The sequence below is a fragment of the Notechis scutatus genome, chromosome 3 (assembly GCF_049901735.1).
Source record: "Notechis scutatus isolate UNSWTSFEM ecotype Mainland chromosome 3, rNotScu1.2, whole genome shotgun sequence".
Taxonomy (NCBI): Eukaryota; Metazoa; Chordata; class Lepidosauria; order Squamata; family Elapidae; genus Notechis; species Notechis scutatus.
The window spans coordinates 7,039,386-7,055,799 of NC_142011.1; the positions used below are offsets into that span (position 1 = coordinate 7,039,386).

General features: G+C 48.8%; 1 protein-coding gene across 1 annotated transcript in view; it reads right to left on the reverse strand.

The window, feature by feature from the left end:
• RGS19 (regulator of G protein signaling 19) overlaps positions 1-3,446 on the reverse strand; it is a 60,366-nt gene extending 56,920 nt beyond the window's left edge. Inside the window, exon 1 of the mRNA XM_087962407.1 lies at positions 3,147-3,446. The gene's annotated coding sequence lies outside the window, so the exon portion shown is untranslated. The remainder of the gene's footprint in view (positions 1-3,146) is intronic.
• Between the last annotated feature and the right edge of the window lie 12,968 nt (positions 3,447-16,414).

A 16,414-nucleotide genomic window follows, 5' to 3' on the forward strand; every position in this document is an offset into this window, starting at 1 on the left:
GAGGTCAACATGGAATGAGTGACACCCAACCACTGTAAATAGGAACGTTTCTAACCCTGCGGCCGATCGATGGCTTTTTCAATGACAGTCACATGCTTTGACATTTACAGATTCCAATGTTAAATGGTTGCACCACCGCCAACGTTTTCATCACACACACACACACACAAACACACACCCAAAAGCACTTCAGTCCATTAGACATCCCCCTCCCCCATCTCGCCACTGGGCATTCCTGGCCTAAACTGGCTGCCATTTATGTTGTCAAAAAGAGTACAAGCCACATTGTACACTCAACAAGTTAAATATGTGTCCATTTTTCCACAAAGCGACGCCTTCCTATTGCACTGAATGGCACATGACTAAGACCATACCTGGAATATTGCACCTAGTTTTGGTCACCATATGGGGAAAACAACAACCACGTTGAGCACTTGGGAAAAGCACAGGGAAGAGCAACTAAGATGGTTAAAGGCCTGGAGTCAAAAAGATATGAAGAACGGTTACAGGAATTGGGTTTGGCTAGTCTAGAGAAAAGGAGGTGTAGGGGAGACACGATAACAGGAGTCTAGTATTTGCGGGGCTGCCCCAAAGAAGAGGGGGGTCAAGTTATTTTCCAAGGCACCTGAAAGCAGGGCAAGGAATAATGGATAGAAACTGATCAAGGAGAGATTCAACCTAGAAATGAGAAACTTTCTGACAGTGAGAACAATCACCCCATGGAACAGAATTTGCCTTCGGAAGTTGTGGGAGCTTCATCACTGGAAGCTTTCAAGAAGAGATTAGACTGCCATTTGTCAGAAATGGTATACGGTCTACTGCTCAGGCAGGGGGGGTTTGACTAGATGACCTGCAAGGTCCCATCCAATTTTGTAATTATGTTATTATTCTGCTATTCAGAAGTTGTGGGAGCTTCATCACTGGAGGCTTTCAAGAAGAAATTAAGACTGTCATTTGTCAGAAATGGTATAGGATCTATTGCTGGGGGGTTGGACTAGATGACCTACAAGGTCCCTTCCAACTCTGTTATTCTATTGTGTTCTTTGCGTAGCCCGATGTCAGTGCACAGCCCAGAAAAGGGGGGGGGGTCCGACTTATTCTCCAAAGCCCCAGAAGGCAGGACAAGAAGAAGCAAGGGATGGAAACTAATCAAGGAGGGAAGCAACTTGCAAACAGTGAGGACAATTAAGCAGTGGAACAGCTTGACTCTGGAAGTGATGGATTCTCCATCACTGTAGGCTTTTAAGAAGAGACTGGATAACCACACTTGAAACAGTAACAGTCTCCTGCTTGAACAGGGGGTTGGACTAGGCGACCTCCAAAGTCCCTTTCAGCTCTATTCGGATTGCATTTGCACGACAATGAAAGGGACAGTTCTGGCTGCAATTTGTTAGGCATAAAAGACATGCATCTGGGGGCCCTGGAACCTCAAATCCACCCAGTTTTAATGCGCTGCGGGAGCCATTCCCCCACATTACAGGATCGATCCTCAAATCTACGACCTGTCGGAATGACTTGAGGGCTGCAACAGCCCTGTAAAAAACACACGACGGCACATTCAGCTACACACACACACGCACACCAACTGCAAAGGTGTGAAACAGCACGGGAGGCTGCTCGCCTCGGCGACCGACCGGATCCTTTTCCCCAAACAACCGATCCCTTTGAAGGCAAAGGGGGGACTCTCCGCCGGGATCCCAAGGGCGAGGATTCCACAGGGCGATTCCCAGGTCGCTTGCAAAAAAAAAAAGCAGCCACATCACGACAAGGCAGCTCAGGACATGGGAAAAAAGCCGCGAGCCCTTTTCCCACTTAAGCCGGGTCTCCACGCAAGGAAAGGGGAGCCCCAGATGCAGGGCAAGAACCCCCCCCAAAGGATTGGGGGTGGGTGGGAAATCCCAGGCTGTAATAATCCCCGTGGCAAGATTTCCTCCTTGCATTTTTTTTTTTAAAAAAAGAGGAGATCGCTTCTGGCTCCCTTGCAAAAAGCAGTGATTTCCCCGGCTCCGGCGGAGGATGCCAAGCAATCCAGGGTGGGGCGGCGGATAAGGAAGGGAAATCCCTTTCCCCGGGAAGGGAAATCCCCCCCACCACACACACACACCTGCAACCCCCCCCTTTCCCTCCTCCCCACTGCAAAGAGGAGGCGCAGAAGCAGCGGAGGAGATTGCAGCCCAACCCAGCGGAAGGGGAAGGAAGAGCCGGCTGGGGGGGAGGATGCATCTTCCCTGGGGGAGAAACTGCCCCCCATCAGCCCCCACCCACCCACCGTTGTGGTGCAAGGCTGACAGCCCCCGCCACGCGCCCGGCCGCCTCCTCGGGTCAAGCTGACAAACCCCGGGCAGGAGGCAGGCGCGCGCTGGAGGGGGGGGTCACCCCCCCCAACCACAAGCCCGGATGGGACCCAGCTTTATTTATTTATTTATTTTGCAACCTGGCGCCCTGGGGCGCCCTCCTTTTTTTTTTTTTTAACTGCCTCTGCCGCGCATTACTTGCAACGCCGCGCACATGGCTTTCATTTTGCAGGCTGCACGCTTCCCAGCCCGGCGGGTGGGAGAGAGGAAAGGGAGAGAGAGAGAGAGAGAACCGGGCTTGGGTTTGCAATGCGGGGCAATTCCTCCTCCTCCTCCGCATCCCCACCAGATCCCAGACCCGGTTGATCCTCCTGCCCACCCACCCCTACCCACCCCCCGTCCTCCCCTCTTTCCAACCCGGGGCTTTGCAAACGGCGCCTCTCCGTTTGCAACGGGCACACTTGCTGCATTCGCCGGGAAGTGTGTTTGCGTGTGTGTGTGTGTGTGTGTGTGAGAGAGAGAGAGAGACTTGGTTGCCTCCCCTTTGCTCTCCCCTCCCCCCATTCAAGACCCCAATCGAACCCTCCGGTGCAAGCAAAGCAGCGAAACAGGAAGAGCATGGGGGGGGGAAAGGGGGGGCGAGGGTTGTGATTAAAAGGCAGGTTCTCATTTCAGTCCGTAACTGATCCCCCCTCCTCCTCTCACCCTCCACCCCCCAGGGAACACCCCTTCTTCCCCCCACCCCAATTCCCTCCCTGCCCCTCCGGGCCGATCGCTTAGTTGGGCAACCCCTTCCCCCCCCTCCCGCCTTTAAAATAAATACATAAATCAGGGCCGGACCCTCCTACTCACCTCCCCCTGCATCCGAGGCCCCCGCAAGCCTCCGCGCTGGCTGAAGCCCGGCGCATCCGTGCCTGATCTCCCCCTCCTCGCTTTTCCTCTCTTTCTTTCTTCCCACCCCCCACCCCCTCACTTAAAAAAATGCTCCCGATTCGACCACCCCTTGGAGGAGGGAAGGGAAAGGGGACGGGGAGGGGGGGCTGTTGGAAAGCAAGCGAGCCTTTTAAAAAAAAAAAAAAAGGAAAGGAAAGGCGAAAAAAAATAATTGGGGGAAAAGAAGGAAAAAAAAAACACCCCTTGCTAGCAGGGTCTGCACTGCGCACGCGTCCCCCGCGATTGACTTCCTAAAAGCAACGGCCGGGTTTGTGCTTCCCGGCGTCAAGCGAGCCGCCCGCCCGCCCGCCGCCGCCGCCCCCTCGCCCGATCCTCTGGGTTGGGGTTTTTTTTTCGTTTTTTTGGCAAGGTCGGGGAGCCGGAGGAGGAAGAGGGAGGGAGGGAGGGGTGGGTGCTTGGAAGAGCCCACCGGGGCTTGCCTCCGCAGTTCTCTTCTCCCCCTCCCTCCTCTTCCTCCTCCCCCCGCATGCCTGCCAACCAGAAGCTGCAGGATGAAGTTGGAAGGAGAAGGGGACGGCGTTGTAAAGGAATCCCCCTCCCCTCTGTATTGCAGCCCCCTCCCCTCTGCGTTTAACTCCTTCTCCTCTGTATTGCAAACCCTCCCCCTCTGTATTGCGGCCCCCTCCCCTCTGCGTTTAACTCCTTCCCCTCTTGCACCTCCCTCCCTCTCTTGCAGCCCCTTCCCCTCTCTTGCAGCCCCCTCCCCTCTGCGTTTAACTCTTTCCCCTCTGCATTGCAGCCCCTTCTCCTCTGTATTGCAACCCTCCCCTCTGTATTGCAGCCCCCTCCCCTCTGCGTTTAACCTTCCCCTCTTGCACCTCCCTCCCTTCTATTGCAGCCCCTTCCCCTCTCTTGCAGCCCCTCCCCTCTGCATTGCACTCCTTCCTCTCTGCATTGCAACCCTCCTCTCTGTATTGCAAGCCCCTGTCCTCTATTGCAGCCCCTCCCCTCTATTGCAAGCCCCTCCACTCTCTTTAACCCCCTTCCCCTCTTTGCAGCCCCCTTCCCTCTGTATTGCAGCCCCTTCCTCTCTTGCAGCCCCTCCCCTCTATTGCAAGCCCCTCCACTCTGCGTTTAACCCCTCCCCTCTTGCAGCCCCTTCCCTTCTGTATTGTAGCCCCTTCCCCTCTATTGCAGCCCCCTCCCCTCTGCGTTTAACCCCTTCCCCTCTTGCACCTCCCTCCCCCTCTATTGCATCCCCTTCCCTTCTGTATTGCAAAACTCGTCCGCCGGCAAAACTTGCAAAAGGCGGTTGGAGGGGGAGGGGGATGCGCTTTGAACCCAACGCCAAGCGGGCGCGCGCTCGGGTGGGACTCACGCATGCACAGGCGGGGGGGGGCAAGCAGGCCAGATCTCTCTCTCCCCCCCTTCCCTTCTTCCTTCTCATGCCCCCTTTCTCTCCCCCCCCCAGCAGTCTCCGGCTTGGAGAAAGTTCGAGCTCGCGACGCCTCCCCCACCCCCGTTTGCTCCCCTCGGGTCTCGATCAAAGGCTTGCGCTGGGGGTGGGGGAGGGTGGAAGGGACACGTGCTTTTTTTTTTTGGCAGGGTGAGTTTGTGCGTGCCTCCCGCTCCCCGCCCGGCGGCGAAGGTCCGAGCAGGGTTGAATTGGGGTGAGGTCGCGCGCGCACCCCTTTCCCGGCGCGGTGCCAATTAACTTTAGTGCTGGGGAAGGAATGCTGCGTGGCCTCCTTTCCGTTGGATTAGGGGTGTGTGGGGGGTGATGCTTTACGAAATCGCTGGCTGGAGGGGTGGGTTTCTCGAGGACGCGATGCTCTACCCAAATCGTGGGGAAGGAGGTGGAAGCGAAGAGTCTGTCTCTCTGTTTTTCTGTCTCTTTTTATCTCTATTTCTCTCTCTTTTTTCTCTCTGTTTCTGTTTTTTCTCTGTCAGTTTTTCTCTTTTCTCTGCCTCCCTCGCTCTGACTTTCTCTTTCTGTCTCCTCTGTGTCTTTCTCTTTTTCCCTGTCTCTTTTTTTCTGTCTCTGTTTGTTCTCTCTTTCTGCATTTTCTCTTTTCTCTGTCTCCCTCTCCGACTTTCTGTCCCTCTTCCCTCTGTCCCTCTCTTTTTTTTTTTTCCTCTGTCTCTTTTCTTCTCTTTCTGTTTTTTTCTTTTTTCTCTGCCTCTGCATCTCTCTCTCTTTTCTCTGCCCCCCCTCTCTGTCTCTCTTTTTGTCTCTCTCTGTTTATTTATATATATATATAAATCTCCTGGTTTGGGACAGAAGCTTTCATCAGGCTTCACAAAATACACTGGATGATAAACTAAATCAAAGGGGAGAGTTTGGGCCATTGATTGATCGATCGCATTCCTGTGACTTGCCTATCTGACAAAGAGCCAGATATAAACCAATACTGTACTCTTATCTAACAGCAAAGAAAGAGAGAAGGTGAGAAGGAGGGCGAACCCAAAGATGCTTTTCCCAAAAAGCAATTGGAGTTTCTTGTTGTTTTTTCCCCTTTGAATAAAACTGAACTGAAAAAGTTGCTTGGATGAGAAGCAAAATGTTTTCAAAAAGGGGAAAAACGGGGGGGACCCAAGAAAGGCCAAACGCCTTTTGGGAAAAGCACCTTTGGGTCAACTATGGCCTGCATGATTGAGAAACTCCATAGATGGCAAGAAGGGCAAGCAGGTGGGAAGGAAGGGAGGAAAATGGGAGGGAGGAAGATGAGGAAGGAAGAATAGGTGGAAGGGAGGGGAGGAGGGTGGGAGGAAGATGAGAAGGAAGGAAGAGGAGGGGAGGAAGGAAGAAGAGGGAGGGAGGAAAGGAGGAAGGAAGAAAGATGGCGGAAGATGAGAAGGAGGGAGGGAGAAAGGAAGGAAGAGGAACGAAGGAAGAGGAAGAGAGAAAGGAAGAGGAAGGAAAGAAAGGGGAGGAAGGAAGATGACAGAAGTTGAGAAGGAAGAAAGGAAAGAAGGATGGCTGGAAGGAAGATTTTAAACATAAAGTTGAGTTCATTATTAAATTATTTTTGTTTCCCTATGAAATTAAAATTACATCTGGCACCTCAAGGATATTTCACGAGTAACAGAAATTGGGACAGAGAAGAATTATATAAAATTTAGCTGGTGGAATTCATGGCCAAGAGATTTCTTGGCTGGCTTAGAAGGCATGAAATGGGGTTTATACAGATTCATATAAGTCTTGTCTTTCCCTGTCAGATCAATTAGATGGATCCAGGATCTTCAAAGGTGCTATGGAGCAGATGGGAAATGTAATTATGCTTCGAATGCTAATCAGATGCTTGTGATCTTCTCAAACTTCTAGTTTATTATATTTTATTTTATTTTTTTGCTGAAAATGGATTTCTGGGTCAGTCTGTTTTCAGAAGATTAATAATATTTGTCTGCAACTGGCCTGCCATCTTAACAGCTTTTGATCCAACAAATATATAGAAAAAAGAATATTTTGCCTTCGGTGGAGAATGGAGAATTTTGGCCTCTGTTTTTAAAACACTTCTGGTCACTCTTGCTCAGTGTTGGAATTCTAATATCATTAAATAATATCATTTCTTATTTTAAAGAACACCTTTGTTCCTTAAATCCAACTTCGTCTGTAGGAAATACATTCTGTTATCTACACTGCTGGAGCCAACTGCCGTGGTGGATTGGAACTGTAGTCCAACGTACAGATAGTCCTTGACTTAAAACCATTCATGTGGGCAGGCAGGGAGGAATGGAGAAGAGAGCAACGTGGGTTGCATGGCTTACGGGGGAGGAAAGGGCCCTGATTCCCTTCATTAGCCACAGCTGGGAATGAAAGTTTAAAAGAACTGAATGCTGAGTGTGGCAGCTGCTGGGAGCAAACATGAGTTTATCTTGTGTTGACTTTGCTTATCTGTGTTCCTAGCGTCCTCCCAACCATGTTGCGTTCTTGCCATGCAAGAACGTCTGGAATTCTTGTTCCTGCCCTGCCAGACTAATTACCACATCTTGCCTTGATTGGACTTATAGTTACAGTTTGTGTTGACCACGTTTTGGACTTGATTCTCTGCAGCCAAAGGCTGTTCCTGGGAGAGTTTTTCTCCAGCCTAGAAGGTAACCTGGACATTGGGGGCAAAGTTGGAGCTAATAAAGGGACTCTTATTGCTTATCTGACTGTTGCCTTTGAGTCACGCCCGGGGTCATCACATATTACTCATTTAGCAACTGCAGTGATTCACTTAATGAACGTGGCAAGGAAAATTGTAACACTCAGTTCACAAATTCCTCACTTCACAACATAAAAGTTGGGCTCCGTTGTGGTCATAAGTCGAGGACTTACCTGTATTATATCAGTGGTGTTGTAACTTAGAATGTTCGTTAAATGAATGGTCGTAAGGAGAACAACCTATAGTGATTCATATCTGATGATCTTACACTTGAATGAACTTCTGTATTTAGGAGCAGGAAGAGAGTACCAGGTGTCTATCACTTATCGTAGAGGAAGTCCTCGACTTACGACCACAATGGAGCCCAACATTTTAGTTGCTAAGCGAGACATTCGTTAAGTGAGTTTTGCCCCCATTTTACGACCTTACTTGTCACACAGTTGTTAAGTTGTTAACAACTGTAGTTGTTTTAAGTTAGTAACCCGGTCATTAAGTGAACCTGCTTCCCCATTGACTTCGCTTCTCGGAAGGTCACAAAAGGGGATCACTTGACCATGGGACACTGCAACCTTCATAAGTACGAGACACTCGCCAAGCGTCCAGATTTCTGTCATGTGACCCCAGGGATGGCTGTTAAGTGTGAAAAACAGGTCATAACTCAGTTTTTTCAGTGACGTACCTTCGGTTACTTAATGCAGGGGTCCTCAATCACCGGGCCCCGGACCGGTACCGGTCCGTGGATCATTTTCCACTGGGCCGCCGGTTTGCTGGGCGCCGCCATCTTGTTTTGATGAGAAAGTGCTTCCGGGTGAGCTTTTCCGGTTGGAAAGCGGCGTTTGGGTCCTGAAGGAATCCTCGCGCCTTAGTTTCATCGAAAGGGGGGGGCGGCTTCGAACGAAGAGCCGTCCCGATGGCGGAGGAGATTAAGAAAGCACAAAAAAGCACAAAAAAGGTACAAAGGAGGAGTTGAAGGTGGCAGGGAGAAGCGGGGGACAGCTGGCTGGCTGGTCGCTCGGCTCGCCTTGCCTTGTCATGCATGCTGATGCTGGTACCGGGCCACGGATTATTTTGTGATGCCGGTACCGGGCCGTGGCACAAAAAAGGTTGGGGGCCACTAACTTAATGGACAGTTGTAGTTCGAGGACGGCCTATACTCTGCTAGCGCATTCAGAAAAGCCTTTTGGATCCCACTAAATTCATAATTTTAAATCCCGCGAACCACTAACATGATCCTGCCTAATGACCGGTTGGGTGGGTGTGGCTAGGTGGTCATGTGACTTGGTGGGCGTGGCCAACTCGGCCACTCACGTTGAGGGGCGCCTTGCCAGCCTCTACTCACTCTTCCCCCTCCCAGCCACTCCTCGCCTGCCCACCCGGGCATCAGGAAGCAGTTGTTGGAGTTAAGCAGCCCTCAGGAGAAAGAGTTGGCCAAACAGCTGGCTTAGTTCAAATTGGACCTGACCGAGAAGGAGGCTCAGCAGAAGCACCTCACTGAGGACTAGGAGCATAGGCTTTCCAAGCAGAGGGAAGACCTGCGGGAGTGCAAGGCCAGGTCCCGGCACCCGAAGGCTCAGCGGGCTGAAATGGTCAGCCGGTTCCAGGCCATGTTGCAGTCCCACTGGAACAAGGCCTCCGGCTCTTCGCCACCAGCGGCCCTTCCCTCCAGCCTTCGCCCAAAGACCCACACCAGGAGGCTGAAGCAGACCCCAAGTGGGAATTTCTGCCTCCCTCCACCCCGCACAAAAAGACCCCGAAGGGGGAGACTCTATGCAGCAACACAAACGTTCATTGCACGTATCCCAGGGGGCATAATTTGAGCATTCATTGCAATATAAAAATGCAATTAATTTTCCTGTAGGCCACCAAAATTCTCTCACGGACCACCAGTTGGTGGCTGCTGCGTTAGAGCATGCTAGTTTCATCAGGTCTGCGGTTGGATTGAGCTAAACATTTTCCAAGTTCTAACGTGAAATTATTTTTGTCAGCATATCCAGCAAGCACCTGCTCAATCATTATTGTTATTTTTTTTTAACCAGTGACAGATAAACATGCTCAAATATGGAACAGAGAACTGGAAACAGGATCGTCTGCAGAATTTTGTTTTGCTTTTAAAACAGAAAGAACACATTTTTAAAATCATTTCCACACTCCAAAAAAAGTAGGCTATTTTATTGTATGGCTTCTTTTGCTTTTTGAATTATGAACTTCCCAAGGAGCTGGCGATCCAGTTCTACAGAGGAACGATTGAGTCTGTCATCTGCACCTCTATCACTGTCTGGTTTGGTTCTGCAGCCCAACAGGACAGACACAGACTTCAGAGGATAATTAGGACTGCAGAAAAAACCATTACAACCAACCTGCCTTCCACTGAGGACCTGTATACTGCACGAGTCAAAAAGAGGGCTGTGAAAATATTTACAGACCCCTTGCATCCCAGACATAAACTGTTTCAACTCCTTCCCTCAAAGCAACGCTATAGAGCACTGCACATCAGAACAACTAGACACAAGGACAGTTTTCCCCTGAATGCCATCACTCTGCTAAACAAATAATTCCCTCAACACTGTCCAACTATTTACAAAGTCTGCACTATTACTATTAATCTTCTCATCACTCCTTATCACCCATCCCCTCCCACTTGTGACTGTATGACTGTAACTTTGTTGCTTGCATCCTAACGATTTATATTGACTGTTTCCTAGTATGATTTGATTGCTTATTGTACTCTATGACTATCATTAAGTGTTGTACCTGATGATTCTTGACTCTTGACAAAAGTATCTTTTATGTACACTGAGAGCATTTGCACCAAGACAAATTCCTTGTGTGTCCAAGCACACTTGGCCAATAAAGATGATTCTATTCTATTTCTATTTCTAATTCTAATTCTAATTCTATTTTCTATTCTATTCTATTCTATTCTATTCTATTCTATTCTATTCTATTCTATTCTATTCTATTCTATTCTATTCTATTCTATTCTATTCCATTCTATTCTATTCTATGGACTCACTGAGTTCCTTGATACAGATCTAAGAAGAGAATAGAGAAAAACGTGCACTAATTTAAAATCTGCAAAAAAGGGGGGCCTTTAGAACGGGCAGTCAACTCATGGCCCTTTACTGACTTCAATTCCCAAAACTCCTGAGCCAGCATGGAATTCCGGGAGTTGAGGTCCCCAGGTAGTAAAGATACCATAGTTGCCCACAGCTTTAGAAGAAGAATCCGCTGGTATCGGTAGTGTGCCTCCCCACCCCCAACCCCCACTCTTCTGGTGTGTTCCCCTCAAAATTGTCACAAAACACACAACCAGTTTCCTATGTAGGAGTCACAGCTATAAACAAGCAAACAGATGAATGCAGTTTTAGGCTTCATTGAACAGAAGTAATGTTTTGCAAAAGTTGGAAACTAACCCAAGAGAGAAGCAGCCTGGAAACAGTGAGGACAATTAACCAGTGGAACACCCTGCCACCAAGAGTTATGGGTGCTTCATCACTGGAGGTTTTTAAGAAGAGACTGGATAACCACTTACCTGAAATGGTATAGTGTCTCCTGTTTGAGCAGGGAGCTGGACTAGAAGACCTCCAAGGTCCCTTCCAGATTCTATTCCATTCCATTCCAAATTAGAGGAAGCAATTCTTTCACTTTATTCTGGTCTAGTTTGCATCCCGGTTGGATCCAGGTATGGGTACTACAGTTTTAGAAAGACCATAGTTAGAAAAGGGCCACCAGGAAGGAGGGTCAAATCCATCAAATTCCTAAATGGATGCCACTGAGAAGCAGGTCATGGACCGGTCTACATTTTTTTGCAGATTGTCGGCCAGAAAAATAATCTGTTGAAGTTATAATAAAAAGAGAAGTGTTGGAGAAAAACTCCTAACCGTGTGAGAAGTTTGGTAGATTATTTTAGCTCAGGGTTGAATGGCAGGATCCTTGGTACTCTTTGAACTGGAGCTTTTCTTGCAGACGTTTCATGACTGAACTAGGTAACTAGACTGTCTACTATTGACCTCACCCCTTTCCTAAGAGGTCTGTAGGGGGCGTGCATAAGCGCACCAACGTGCCTACCGTCCCTGTCCTATTGTTTCTCTTATTCTTTTATTTTTCTTACATGTACCCATTTCATGTATTCACAACTATGTATACACTTATACTTATTATCTTGTAAACAATTGGCAAATCAAATAAATAAATAAATAAATAAAAATAAACATCACCAGTGCTTGAAGTAAGTGGGGAGAGGAGGAGGAGGAGGACGACGACTGTGGGGTCCTTTTTGTTCTCTGAGCTTGGTTTTCTTGCAGATGTTTCATGACCCAACTTGGTAACATCATCAGTGCAAGGAGGGAGGGAGGAGGAGGAGGAGGATTGTGGGGGTCCTTTGGTGCTCTCTATGTTTCTTGCAGACTTTTCATGACCAAACTAGGCAACATCATCAGGGCGAGAAGGGAGTGGGATTTGCAGAGAGGAAGAGGAGGAGGAGGACGACGACTATGGGGTCGTCGTTCTCTGAGCTTCGTTTTCTTGCAGATGTTTTATTACCCAACTAGGTAACATCATCAGAGCTGGATTGGAGTGAAGTTTTCAGGGAGGAGGGAGAAAAGGAAAAAGAGGAAGAGGAGGAGAATTGTTGTAAAATGGGGCAAAACTAACAACAAGTATCTCACTTAACAACAGAAGTTTTGGACTCGCTAAGCTATAACGTATGCAGAGCCATTTGTGCGGGCACGCAAGCCCCGGCCAAACTTACCTGCACTGCGCATGCACGTGCCTCCCAGCTGAGTTTTTGCCTCTTTGAGGCCTTTTTCAGCCTCTCAGAGGCTCGAGGGAAGTCTCTGCAGCCTTTGGAGGCCGAAAAACGGGCCCTTCCGGTTTCGTCATGTCCCGTATTTGGAGGCTGAAAAACGGGCCCATTTTTCGGCCTCCAAAGGCTGCAGAGGCTTCCCTGGAGCCTCTGGGAGGCCGAAAAAGGCCTCAAAACCGGCTGGGAGATGCACGCATGCGCAGTGCAGGTAAAGGGGTGGTGCAAGGGGTGTTGCGCATGCATGCACGGGGGGGGGAGGGGGGTGCATTGCATTGTGGGTGGCGGCATGCATACAAAAGGATTCGCCAACACTGCCCTACAGCATTTCAGACAAATGGTTATCCGATGAACGAATGAACTGAACTGTTGTAAGTCAAGGACTACTTGTATATGGAAATGGGCTTACAATTCTGGATGATTTTTTTTTGTCAGGGCACTAAAACAGATTTTTTTTGGGGGGGGGGGTGTTTAAATCAAACCCAGCAGGGATTTTCCTTCTATCTAACTATGGGAAGCTTTGTTGCTTTTCCTAGCTCAGCCCACATTTCTTTTTCAGTTCCAAGGAAAAGCAGAACTGTTTTCTTGGACGCTGTGATCTCTTGTGATCCAGTAGGTGCCGCCCAACACAAGGAAAAACACACACCACCCAACCCTCCTCTCCACCTCTTCCCCTAGCTTTCCGAACAAGGGCCTTTTGAAGACAACAGCTGCAAACCCTTGAAAATGCCTCCTTTTTCTGGTATGCCTTGTGAATTTGCAAATGAAGTTTCCAGATGCTGGGCCTCTAGTCTTCCATAGGATCAGGAGAGGCAGGACAAGAAGCAATGGGTGGAAACTGATCAAGGAGAGAAGCAACCTAGAATTAAGATAGATAGATGATAGATAGATAGATAGATAGATAGATAGATAGATAGATAGATAGATAGATAGATAGATAGATAGATAGATGATAGATAGATAGATATTATGCATAGATAGATATGCATACACACACACACACACACACTAAGATAAATAGATAGATGATAGATAGATAGATAGATAGATAGATAGATAGATAGATAGATGATAGATAGATAGATAGATAGATAGATAGATAGATAGATAGATATTATGCATAGATATGCACACACACACACACACACTAAGATGATAGATAGATAGATAGATAGATAGATGATAGATAGATAGATAGATAGATAGATAGATAGATAGATAGATAGATAGATAGATAGAGATATGCATATCTCATATATGCAGAGGTGGTATTCAGCAGGTTCTGACCAGTTCTGGAGAACTGGTAGCGGAAATTTTGAGTAGTTTGGAGAACCGGCAAATGCCACCTCTGACTGGCCCCGCCCCACTCTATTCGCTGCCCCCACATTGAGTCCCAGCTGATCAGCTGATCTTCTTTGGTTGCCCTGCACAGGAGAACGGAGCTGGAAAGCAGGTTAGTGGGGTGGGGAGGGAATGGGGATTTTGCAGTATTCTTCCCCTGCCACGCCCACCAAGCCATGCCCACCAAGCTACACCGTGCCCACTAAGCCATGCCCACAGAAATAGTAGTAAAAAAATTTGAAGTCCACCACTGCATATATGACTCTGTTGTTACATCCTCAAAATCCCACTCCTTTAACCTTAAACTATCCACTATTGACCTCACCCCATTCCTAAGGGGCGTGCATAAGTGCACCATCGTGCCTACCATCCCTGTCCTACTGTTCCCATTTATTCGTACCTATTTCCTGTATTCATACTCATGTTTATTCTTATACCTATTATCTTGTAAGCGATTGACAAATCAAATAAATAAATAAATAAAATAAATATTTTGTGATGACCCAGGGTGTGTGACACAAAAATAACCAAGACACAAAAGTAGAATAAATTCCCTTTAATGCCTCCAACTTGGCCCCCAGTCCAATTATCCTCAGCTGGAGATCAAACTAATGCAGTCTGAACCCAAAGTAAAGATAATTAGAAATAAAAAACCCAACACAAACCCCACTGAAGTAATTAACACGGCAGGCCAGGGATGATAAATTGCAGACTTTCAAAGGATAATGCAGCACCCACAGTTGGGAGGATGCCAAAACCCAGATAAGCCTTGACCAAGATAATGCACACTTTGCTTCCAGCAAGGAGCCGTGTGCAAACACCCTTCTTATATCCTGTTCCCCCAACTATAACTAATGAAAGGGATCAGGGCCCTTTTCTCTCCCGTAAGCCATGTTGCTCCCTTCTCCGTTCCTCCCGGCATGCCCTAGGATGAAGAGGGTGTTGGCCCTGGGTCTTCCTCTGAATGCCCAGCCGGACTGTGCCCTTCCCCTGTTTCTTCCACAGCCACCGGAGCCACACTCCCACTCCCTGTCAGCTGCTCAATCTCCCCCTCAGAATCAGACTCCAACAAGGGCACGACACTTTTCCTGACATTGGGAACAATTAATCAGTGGAATAATTTGCCACCAGAAGTTGTGGGTGCTGCAACATTGGATGTTTTTAAGAAGAGACTGGACAACCATCCCATTGTGTGGGATGGGATAGGGCCCTGATGGTGAGTCATGCGTGCCAAAGGTGGCATGCAGAGCCCTCTCTCTGGGCACGCGAGCCGTTGCCCCAGCTGAGCTCCACTGCACATGCACGCATGCCTCCTGCCAGCCAGCTGGTCTTCAGGTCTCTACTACACATGCATGGGGTGTGGGGTGCACACACGGAGTTGTGCATGCATGGAGGTCACGTATGCATGCGTGGAGGGACACAGGGTCATGCATGCATGCGTGGGGGGCATGGGGCTCATATGCGCATGCGCAGGAGGGCGGGGTGCATGTGCAGGGAGTTTGTGTGTGTGTTGCATGGGGATGCGGGCGGGCGTGGATGCGCTTTGGGCAACTTGCTGCCAAAAAGGTTCTCAATCACGGTCTCCTGCCTCAGCAGGGGTTTGGGCTAGAACAGTGATCCCCAACCTTTTTGACGCCGCGCCTGGTACCGGCATCAGCTGGGCACCGCGGCCCAGTACCGGCATCAGCTGGGCACCGCGCCCGGTACTGGCATCAGCTGGGCGCCGCCATCTTTTTGATGAAAAGTGCTTCGGTGACCTCACTGGAAGCGCGTTTTCATCAAAAAAGATGGCGGCGCCACGCTTCGGTGAGCTTTTCGGGTAGAAATGGCTTTCTACCGGAAAAGCTCACGAAGTGCGCCGCCATCTTTTTGATGAAAACGTGCTTCCGGTGAGCTTTCTACCGGAAAAGCTCACCGGAAACACTTTTTCATGAAAAAGCGATGGCGGTGCCCAGCAAGCCAGCGGCCCGGTAGGAGTTGTTCCGCGGCCGGTGCCGGTTCGCAGACCGGTGGTTGGGGACCCCTGGGCTAGAAGACCTCCAAGATCCCTTTCCAACTCTTTGTTATTCTGTCATTCTGCCCTGCAGCTAGGAAGAAGAGAACATAGAATCATAGGGCTGGAAGGGACCTCGGAGATCTTCTAGTCCAACCCCCTGTTCAAGGCATGAGACCAGTTAACCAGTAAAACAGACCTTGTGGGTCCTTCATCACTGGAGGTTTTTAAGTAAACCCTGAACCCTAAGCTTTCTGGGAGGGGGCTTCGTGGTACCCGATGCAGAACATCCAGATTCAGTCACAGTTTTGTTCCATTTTGGTCCATTATCAACCTTGCGAACCCTCAAGTTTCCTCTTTTGGCTATGTATTCAAAATGGACAGTGATTAATATATATATGTACGTATATATATGTATGGTGCAGTTATACATGTATGTATATAGCATGTGTATATTTGTGTTATGTATGTCCTGGGTAGATATATACCGTGTTTCCCCAAAAATAAGACCCGTCTTATATATTTTTTGCCCCCAAGAAGACACTAAGTCTTATTTTGGGGGGAATGCCATCCACTGACTAACCTCACTTGCGTGCGTCACCCCTAGGCCTCCTTTTCACTGTCAGAGGCCTTCAGGAACAACTTCTTCTGTGGCTGGCAAGGCTTTCCTGAAGGCCTTTGGAGCCGATAACAGAGCTCAGGATCGATCCAGAGCTTTGTGATCGGATATAGAGCCCTCCAGGAAAGCCTTGCTGGCTGCAGAAGAAATGGGCTGGCAAGGCAGGTGTTGGGGTGTGCAAGGCCTGGCTAGAAAACTGTCCAAAGGTAAGTAGTGGGGAAGCTCCACCCCGCCCATCCCCACTCTAGCTTAATTTTTACCCGTCCATTCTGGAATGGGCAGGATCTTAATTAGGGCTTATTTTGGGGGGGTAGGGCTTATATT